This window comes from Triticum dicoccoides, chromosome 7B (assembly GCF_002162155.2).
Source record: "Triticum dicoccoides isolate Atlit2015 ecotype Zavitan chromosome 7B, WEW_v2.0, whole genome shotgun sequence".
Taxonomy (NCBI): Eukaryota; Viridiplantae; Streptophyta; class Magnoliopsida; order Poales; family Poaceae; genus Triticum; species Triticum dicoccoides.
The window spans coordinates 504,596,017-504,606,792 of record NC_041393.1 but is presented as its reverse complement, the minus strand read 5'-3'; positions in this window follow the sequence as shown (position 1 = coordinate 504,606,792).

The following is a 10,776-nucleotide window of genomic DNA, read 5'->3' as shown; positions in this document are numbered from 1 at the left end:
TATGGTTTTTTTCATCACCGTTTGCGATTAATGCATCGCACACAGTTTTGTCAAAGGGTCTCTGATCGTAGTGTAGCGTTAGCAGCGTCCTGAAGTAGTGCATCCCAATTCTAATTTGAATGGGCATCATGCAGCAGCTAACATAGAAGAATTTGAATCAAGAATTATGGGTGCATGGTCCAAAAGTTTCTCAGTATGCTCGAGAGCATGCATGGTTACCTGAGGAAAGTTCAGTTCATATTCGGTATTCATGAGCAATCAATCGAGTTTTTCATATGTTGTCATTGGACGATTGTTAGCCCAAGTGAACTGCTTCCCTGGCATACTTGCTTCATGAAGTGCAAACTGTCAATACCAGCGTTGAACAAGAAAGGCCAATATGTACCAGTATACAAAAACGGTCATTTTGACCTTAGGATTTCGGTAACCAACCCCCCCTCCCTAAGCACGGAGCAATTTGCAAAGGAATGCATGTTTATTCCCATGTTGGGAAATTGCATAGACTGCAATAGACTCCATGTAAAAGTTTCATCCCTATTTTGGAGGTAAATTTTATATCAAATTCACCAAGCAAAAAAGCTAACAAACAAGTTCATAATTGTACTTTGGATTCTGAGTAAAGATTTTTCCTTGCCTCCCTTAGGGTGAGAGGGGAGTAGACAATGCCATGTGAAGTTGAAACCCCCTCAAAGGTGATCGAGGACATGCATACAGAAATCATGTCAACCAGCCTCACAAATTGCTGCAAAGTACAACCTGAGTTCGCACACACAATCACCGATGTGTTTATATTTATCCAAATCTATTAGACCTTTTTCTATCCCAAAACATGTCTTCCATGTGGAATCTCGTGGTGGAGTGATAAACTTTGCCTTCTTGTGCGGTTTATTATTTCTTTTGAGAGAAATGAAACTTAGATTTACACGATGACATTGTGAAGTCACAAAACATGGGCCTAGGTCTTACATCATCAGATCTAGCCATCTCTCCCTCGCCGCTGCATGCAAGCACCGTCGGGAAAAGCCCGCATGGCATCGATGGTGGCGGGGCCCCCCGTTCATCCCATCTCGCGACACCGGGGCTGCTTGGGGCACTCGACCGATGAGGTGGTGGTTGCCACGGTGAGATGGCGCTAGCGGGTGTAGTGAGCACGTAGTTGGTACACGGAGGCGTGTGGTGCATGGACTCAGGCATCACTGGAGTTGTTTGTCGTGACGCTGTGGTCGAAAGATCATGGACGATACTTGCTACTTCTTAAGCTTGAGTTGGTTTTTTCCTTCAAGAGGAAAGGGTTATGCAGCAAAGCAGAGATAAGTATTTCCCTCATTTTGAGAACCAAGGTATCAATCTAGTAGGAGGTACAAGCAAGTCTCCAATCTATGCACCTGCACAAACAATCAAACACTTGCACCCAACGCGATAAAGGGGTTGTCAATCCTTCATGATCACTTGCAAGGATGAGATCTGATAGAGATAGATATAAAAGATTACTAAAATGTAAAACAAAGTAAAAATAAATAAATTGCAGCAAGGTATTTTCGGGTTTTTTAGTTTATAGATCTGAAAATATATGATGGAAAATAGACCCGGGGGCCATAGGTTTCACTAGAAGCTTCTCTCTTGAAAGAAAACATACAATAGGTGAACAAATTACTGTCGAGCAATTGATAGAAAATCTCAAAGTTATGACGATATCCAAGGCAATGATTATGAATATAGGCATCACGTCCGTGTCAAGTAGACCGACTCCTACCTGCATCTACTACAATTACTCCACACATCGACCACTATCCAGCATGCATCTAGAGTATTAAGTTCAAAAGAACGGAGTAACGCCTTAGGTAAGATGACATGATCTAGAGGGATAAACTCAAGAAATATGATGAAAACCCCATATTTTTATCCTTGATGGCAACAATACAATATGTTCCTCGCTATCCCTACTTTGTCACTGGATCAGGACGCCGCAAGATTGAACCCAAAACTAAGCACCTCCCCCATTGCAAGAAGAACCAATCTAGTTGGCCAAACCAAACCAATAATTTGAAGAGAAATGCAAAGATATCAAATCATGCATATAAGAATTCAGAGAATATTCAAATAATATTAATAGATAATCTGGTCATAAATCAATTCATTGGATCTCGACAAACACACCACAAAAGAATATTACATCGGATAGATCTCCAAGAACATCGAGGAGAACATTGTATTGAAGATCAAAGAGAGAGAAAAGGCCATCTAGCTACTAGCTATGGACCCGTAGGTCTGTGATAAACTACTCACGCTTCATCGGAAGGGCAATAGAGTTGATGTAGAAGCCCTCGTGATCGAATCCCCCTCCAGCAGGGTGCCAAAAAAGGCCACAAGATGGGACCTCACGGGTACATAAGGTTGTGGCAGCAAAAAAGTATTTTGGTGGACGCTTCTGGTCGTTTGGGAATATCTATGAATCTATAGGCTAAAGATTAGGGTTGGAGGAGCTCCCAGGGTCCCACAAGCCCTCAGGGCGCCCCCCTCAGGGCGCGATGCTAAGGCTGGTGGCCACCTCGGGACTCCTTTGACTTCATCTCCATGTCCTAAGGGTGTCTTCTAGTCCAAGAAAAATCATCGCGAAAGGTTTATTCCGTTTGGACTCCGTTTGATATTCCTTTTCTGTAAAACTCAAAAATAAGGAAGAAACAGAATCTAGCACTGGGCTCTAGGTTAATAAGTTAGTCCCAAAAATAATATAAAATAGCATATTAATGCATATAAAATATCCAAAACAGATAATATAATATCATGGAACAATCAAAAAATATAGATAAGTTGGAGACGTATCAAGCATCCCCAAGCTTAATTCCTGCTCGTCCTCGAGTAGGTAAATGATAAAAATAGAATTCTTGATGTGGAATGATACCTAATATAATTATCCATGTAATTTTATTTATTGTGGCATTAATATTCAGATCCATAAGATCCAAAAAAAAGTTTAAATATTGACATAAAAACAATAATACTTCAAGCATACTAATAAAGCAATCAGGTCTTCTCAAAATAACATGGCCAAACAAAGCAATCCCTAAAAAATCATATAGTCTGGCTATGTTTCATCTTCATCACACAAAGTATTAAATGATGCACAACCCCTATGACAAGCCAAGTAATTGTTTCACACTTTTGATGTTCTCAAACCTTTTCAACTTTCATGCAGTACATGAGCGTGAGCCATGGATATAGCACTATAGGCGGAATAGAATTTGGTGGTTGTGGAGAAGACAAAAGGAAGAAGAAAGTATCACATCAACTATACGTATTAATGGGCTATGGAGATGCCCATCAATAGATATTATTTTGAGTGAGTATGGATTTCCATGCAACGGATGCACTAGATCTATAAGTGTACGAAAGCTCAAAAAGAAACTAAGTGGGTGGGCATCCAACTCGCTTGCTCACGAAGACCTTGGGAAATTTGAGGAAGCCCATCATTGGAATATACAAGCCAAGTTCTATAATGAAGTATTTCCACTAGTATAAGAAAGTGACAACATAGGAGACTCTCTATAATGAAGGTCATGGTGCTACTTTGAAGCACAAGTGTGGTAAAAGGATAATAGCATTACCCCTTCTCTCTTTTCTCTCATTTTTTTGTTTGGGCTTCTTTTGGCCTTTTTTATAAATTTTTTGCAAAGTCTAGAGACTCATCCCAACTTGTGAGGGAATCATATCTTCCATCATCCTTTCCTCACATAGGACAATGTTCTAAAAATGATGATCATCACACTTCTATTTACTTACAACTCAAAAATTACAAATCGATTCTAGAAAAAAATATGACTCTATATGAATGCCTTCAGCGGTGTACCAGGATGTGCAATGACCAAGAGTGACATGTATATAGAAAATATGAACCGTGGCTTTGCCACAAATACTATGTCAACTGCATGATCATGCAAAGCAATATGACAATGATGGTGCGTGTCATAATAAACGGAACGGTGGAAGTTGCATGGCAATATATCTCGGAATGGCTATGGAAATGCCATAATAGGTAGGTATGGTGGCTATTTTTACGAAGGTATAGGGTGGGTGTATGGTACCGCCGAAAGTTGTGTGGTACTAGAGAGGCTAGCAATGGTGGAAGGGTCAGAGTGCATATAATCCATGGACTCAACATTAGTCATAAAGAACTCACATACTTATTGCAAACTCTATTAGCTATCGAAACAAAGTAATACATGAATGCTCCTAGGGGGATAGATTGGTAGGAAAAGACCATCGCTCGTCCCCGACCGCCACTCATAAGGAAGACAATAAATAAATAAATCATGCTCCGACTTGATCACATAACGGTTCACCATACGTGCATGCTACGGGAATCACAAACTTTAACACAAGTATTTCTATCAATCCACAATTAATCACTAGCATGACTCTAATATCACCATCTTTATATCTCAAAACAAATGCAAGGAATCAAACTTCTCATAGTGTTCAATACTCTTTATATGAAAGTTCTTATTATATCCCTCTTGGATGCCCAACATATTAGGACTAAATTCATAACCTAAGAAAATTACCAGGTTGTTTAGTGACTCTCCAAATAATATAAGTGAAGCATGAGATTTCAACAATTTCTATAAAATAAAGCCACCGCCGTGCTCTAAAAAGATACAACTGAAGCACTAGAGCAAATTGCCTAGCTCAAAAGATATAAGTGAAGCACATAGAGTATTCTAATAAATCATGATTCGTGTCCCTCTCAAAAGATGTGTACAGCAAGGATGATTGTGGCAAACTAAAAAGCAAAGACTCATATCATACAAGACGCTCCAAGCAAAACACATATCATGTGGTGAATAAAAATATAACCTCAAGTAAATTTACCGATGGATTAAAGACGAAAGAGGGAATGCCATCCGGGGCATCCCAAGCTTAGATGCTTTGTTTGTCCTCGAATATTACTGCTACTTCTTGAGCTTGCATTGGTTTTTCCCTTGAAGAGGAAAGGGTGATGCAGCAAAGTAGAGATAAGTATTTCCCTCAGTTTGAGAACCAAGGTATCAATCCGGTAGGAGACAACACACAAATCAACGAATACCTGCACAAACAATCAAATAAACTTGCACCCAACGCGATAAAGGGGTTGTCAATCCCTTCACGATTACTTGTAAAAGTGAGATCTAATAGAGATAGATAAACGATAAAGTAAATATTTTTGGTATTTTTGGTTTATAGATCGGAAAGTAAAAGATTGCAAGAATAGTAGATTGGAAACTAATATTATAGATCAGAAACTTATATGATGGAAAATAGACCTAGGGGCCATAGGTTTCACTAGAGGCTTCTCTCAAGATAGAAAATAATACGGTGGGTGAACAAATTACTGCCGAGCAATTGATAGAAGAGCGCAAAGTTATGACGATATCTAAGGCAATGATCATGAATATAGGCATCACGTTCGTGTCAAGTAGACCGAAATGATTCTACATCTACTACTATTACTCCACACATCGACCGCTATCCAGCATGCATCTAGAGTATTAAGTTCATAAAGAACGGAGTAATTCACTAAGACTGATGACATGATGTAGAGGAATTAACTCAAGAAATATGATGAAAACTCCATCTTTTTATCCTCGACGGCTGATACGTCTCCAACGTATCTACTTTTGCAAACTCTTTAGCCCTTGTTTTGGACTCTGATTTGCATGATTTGAATGGAACTAACCCGGACTGACGTTGTTTTCAGCAAAATTGCCATGGTGTTATTTTTGTGCAGAAATAAAACTTCTCAGAATGACCTGAAACTTCACGGAGATAACTTTTGGAATAAATAAAAAATATTGGCGAAAGAATCAGCCAAAGGGGACCCACACCCTATCCACAAGGGTGGGGGCGCGCCTCCCTGTCTTGTGGGTCCCTTGGACCTCCACCGACATCAACTCCAACTCCGTATATTCATGTTCAAGGAGAAAAAAAATCAGAGAGAAGGATTCATCATGTTTTACTATACAGAGCCGCTGCCAAGCCCTGTTCTTCCTCGGCAGGGCAGATCTAGAGTCCGTTCGGGGCTCCGGAGAGGGGAATCCAACGCCATCATCATCATCAACCATCCCCATCACCAATTTCATAATGCTCACCGTCGTATGTGCGTAATCTCATCGTAGGCTTGCTGTAGGGTGATGGGTTGGATGAGATTTACCATGTAATCGAGATAGTTTTGTTAGGGTTTGATCCCTACTATCCATTATGTTCTAAGATTGATGTTGCTATGACTTTGCTATGCTTAATGCTTGTCACTAGGGCCCGAGTGCCATGATTTCAGATTTGAACCCTTTATGTTTTCATTAATATATTTGTGTCCTTGATCCTATCTCGCAAGTTATAGTCACCTACAACGTGTTACGATCCCGCAACCCCAGAGTGACAATAGTCGGGATACTTCCCGGTAATGGCCGTAGTTTCAGGAGTTCATGTATTCACTAAATGCTAATGCTTTGGTCTGGTACTCTATTAAAAGGAGGCCTCAATATCCCTTAGTTTCCAATAGGACCCCGCCGCCACCGGAGGGTAAGACAAAAGATGTCATACAAGTTCTTTTCCATAAGCACGTATGACTATATTCAGAATACATGCCTACATTATATTGACAAACTGGAGCTAGTTCTATGTCACCCTATGTTATAACTATTGCATGATGAATGCCATCCAACATAATTATCCATCATGGATCCATTGCCTACGAGTTCATTTCATATTGATCCTTGCTTAGTTACTTTTCTGTTGCCACTGTTATGATTGGTACAAAACTGCTACTGTTACTTTTGCCACCTTTACCGTTACTTCCATACAACTTTGCTACAAAATACTTTGCTCCAGATGTTAAGTCTTTTAGGTGTGGTTGAATTGAAAACTCAGTTGCTAATATGCCGGAGAACGGCTCATCGGAAGCCATCGGAAGAGCGGAGAAAACGGTGAAGGAGGAGATGGGGGAGCGGCGGAGGGGTGTGATTCTTGCCCGCTGTCTGTCTGGCCTCGTGTAAATAGAGGGCGGATGGTAGGAGCTTGGCCGGTGTCTGGTCTCATTTAAACTGAGGGCGGACAGGAGGAGCTCAGCCGGTGTTGCGTTTAATTCCGGCCCGCTCATGAACGGATGTGTGGCCGGAGTAGGATTCTCGGTTTGCATGCGGGTTTAACGGAGAGGTTTAATGGAGGTGTCGGGCGTGCAGCGGGTGGTGCAGTACTATTCGATTTAACAGCAGTAATGAGACGTCAAATCACAAAGGCCCTCGCCTCTCGTGAAACCGACCGAGCTAGACTGCCCCGCCCTCTAGCCTTTTAAAAAATGTATACTCTTGTACAACAGTAATATCGATGGATTGCGCCATGGAGTAAAACTTGAAATTAAAAAAAAGGTGGTACATATAGAGAGCGCTCGTCGCCAAATTATGCATATAGTACTATTAAAAAGGCTAGTCACAATAATGGTGTCCAGCACAACCCACCCCTCAAATAAAACTAAGCATCCTGGAATTCTTTGACAAAACTAAGCACCCTAAAATTCTTTGACAACTAAACTCCTGGCCATATGATATTGGCCATATATATTGTACGTATATAATGTGAAGAAATGAGTGGTAGTACTATACCAACTAAAAGATGAAATGTAAGAAATGCTAGTATGTACGTACTGAAGAGTTAAACTAACAAGAAGAAACATAACATAGTTCTGCTGGGGGCTCAGCACAACACACCCCTCAAATTAAATTAAGCACACCTGAAATTAAACTTTGCAACTATTCCGGGGACACTGCATTAGAACCACCATGAGCAACGACACTGCCACCTTACTCAGAGTCCTCGTCCACGTCCTCGACTTCGTCCTTGTCCCTCTTCCTCTTGGCCGATACTTCTTTGCTTGAACCGCACACTTGGCTCTTGCTCTTCATCCATCCCTTGTAGATATTTAAACAAAGGTAGCCATCCATTGTATCATAGTGGATGTGGTCTATATCTAGTACATTCCGCTGCCATGCATAACAATGAAACGTGTATGGAGGTTTCTCCAGTTTACCGTACGAAGGATGAACCATGGCTCCTGCCAGGGTTAGCATTGAAGGCTGACGAGAGGACACCAACCGATTCTTCTGGAGGTCGAAGGTGTTGCCTACAATGAGGCCTATCCGACCCAGGACTTCTTTGTCGTTACCAAAGTCTACAGTAATGAATTTGACTAGGTTGCTCTCGAGGAAGTCCTTAAAATCCAGGCATTCAACGTCGGCATGGCATATGTGGTAGACCAAGCATAAGTCATGCACGCAAACCTGGATCATGACGGGCTTCTTCCTCTCTTCGTCCTTTAGATCCTTCTCTCATCCCAGGACTGTGGTGTACTCAACATCTAGCCCAGCGACCCGCTCATCATCTGAGTCTTCGAACATGCGTCTGAAGCGAGAAAGGCATCCTTTCACCATCATGGAAGAATGGGTGTAGATGATGTCAAACTCATCGCCGGTGATGGTTCTAACCTTGTACTCACCGCCGATCGTGGAGATTTGGGACGCCATGGATTTGGGAGGAGGGTTAGGATTAGTGGAACTGCTGTAATGTGAATGGATGGGATGACTAGGAGCGAACCATCATAGTATTGAAGGACGTGCGGGGACGAGTAGGAGCGAACTGCCAGCGTGCAAACGGCAGGGTAGTGGCTTTCCATTCTCCCATGATATGGGCTTCCGAGAGCCCTTGGATCTAAGATCGAATGGTTGCATGGCGTGATTCTAGACCTATGGGTGAATATCCTATCCTGGAGGGTTATTCTGCAAATTTTCAGCAACTTAGCATGCGACCGTTTGATCTCAGATCCAAGGGCTGCCAGCAGCCCGTATCATGGTCGCACCTACCACGACCATCGCGTCGCTCGCGCGGTTGCACCCTTGGAGATTTAACACGGTGCGTTAGGCTATCTGATGTTGGCATGTCATACATAGTCATCACTTTGTCACTCATACTACAACAAGGTTAGCTATAAGGTTGGCTATAAGTGTATTCATTTTTTTACTCCTCTCTATCTCTTTCTTTGTATGCCCTCCGTCCCATAATATAACGTTTTTGACACTAGTGTAGTGCCAAAAACGTCCTTATATTATGGGACACAGGGAGTACTAGTATTTATTGCATTTTCCAAGGAGTGACCTCTTCCAATGAAATGGTGTTGCTAAGTTTGCTTCATTTAATTAGCTATAGACTCAAAATTGTCTTTACACCTAGGTACACGCACTTAGCACCATTTCTTCCTTGGGTCACCAAACTAGTCTCTCTCTTCTTGATTAACTTGCCACATCACACTTTATGCCTATGAGGCAAGCTTAGCACCTATAGGAGCAAGTAACACTGCTTGTAATGGGAGTAGTATCATGCATGCCAACTATGCAATCTTGATGAGGTGACGTCGAATTAAATGAAGAAAAGAGAGTTGAGTATCATAATATGATACTGTAGTATCATATTAAATGATGTGCTACTATGTGTCATGCATGACAATAAATAAACTATCCTATGATACCAACACATGATACTATGCATTACGGATGTAGTATCATACAAAAGTATCATATGCATGATACTAGTATATGATACTCTCCATTACGACCAACCTAAGTACAATAGTGCGCTTTACATGGCATTTTTGCATATGTGGAGGAAAGAGAGGCAAGGGAAAAGTGGAGAAGTGGGCTGTCATGCAAGAGCCAGCCTCTACTACATGGTGGAGCATTGGGAGAGGCACCTGTATGGAGGTGGTCAGGAATCGGGAGACTCACGTCGGTCGTAGCGCCGCAGTTAAAATTATAATGGCAAGTCAAATCATGGGGCCCCACCTGTCCAGCAGTAACTCGATGTCAAATCACACAGCCCTACGTTTGCAGCAGCCTACTCCCTTGTCTTCTCGCGTCTCTGTTGAACCGACTAGGCGGAACTGCCCCGCCTACCGCGTAGGAAAAGCCCGCGCAGTATACTCCCTCCGTCTAGGTGACCAAGGTGGAGAGGAAAACGAGAGAACTTAATGTTTAGGGAGTATTTGCTAAGGCTGGTTGAGGGAGTCCCGGACTAGGGGGTGTCCGGATAGCCGAACTATCATCATCGGTCGGGCTCCAAGACTATGAAGATACAAGATTGAAGACTTCGTCCCGTGTCCCGATGGGACTTTCCTTGGCGTGGAAGGCAAGCTTGGCGATACGGATATGTAGATCTCCTACCTTTGTAACCGACTCTGTGTAACCCTAGCCCTCTCCGGTGTCTATATAAACCGGATGGTTGTAGTCCATAGGACGAACAACAATCATACCATAGGCTAGCTTCTAGGGTTTAGCCTCCTTGATCTCGTGGTAGATCTACTCTTGTAACCCACATCATCAATATTAATCAAGCAGGACGTAGGGTTTTACCTCCATCAAGAGGGCCCGAACCTGGGTAAAAACATCGTGTCCCTCGTCTCCTATTACCATCCGCCTAGACGCATAGATTGGGACCCCCTACCCGAGATCCACCGGTTTTGACACCGACATTGGTGCTTTCATTGAGAGTTCCTATGTGTCGTCACCGATAGGCTCGATGGCTTCTTCAATCATCATCAATGACGCAGTCCAGGGTGAGACCTTCCTCCCCGGACAAATCTTCGTATTCGGCGGCTTTGCACTGCGGGCCAATTCGCTTGGCCAACTGGAGCAGATCGAAAGCTACGCCCCTGGCCGTCAGGTCAGATTTGGAAGTTTGAACTTCACGGCTGACATC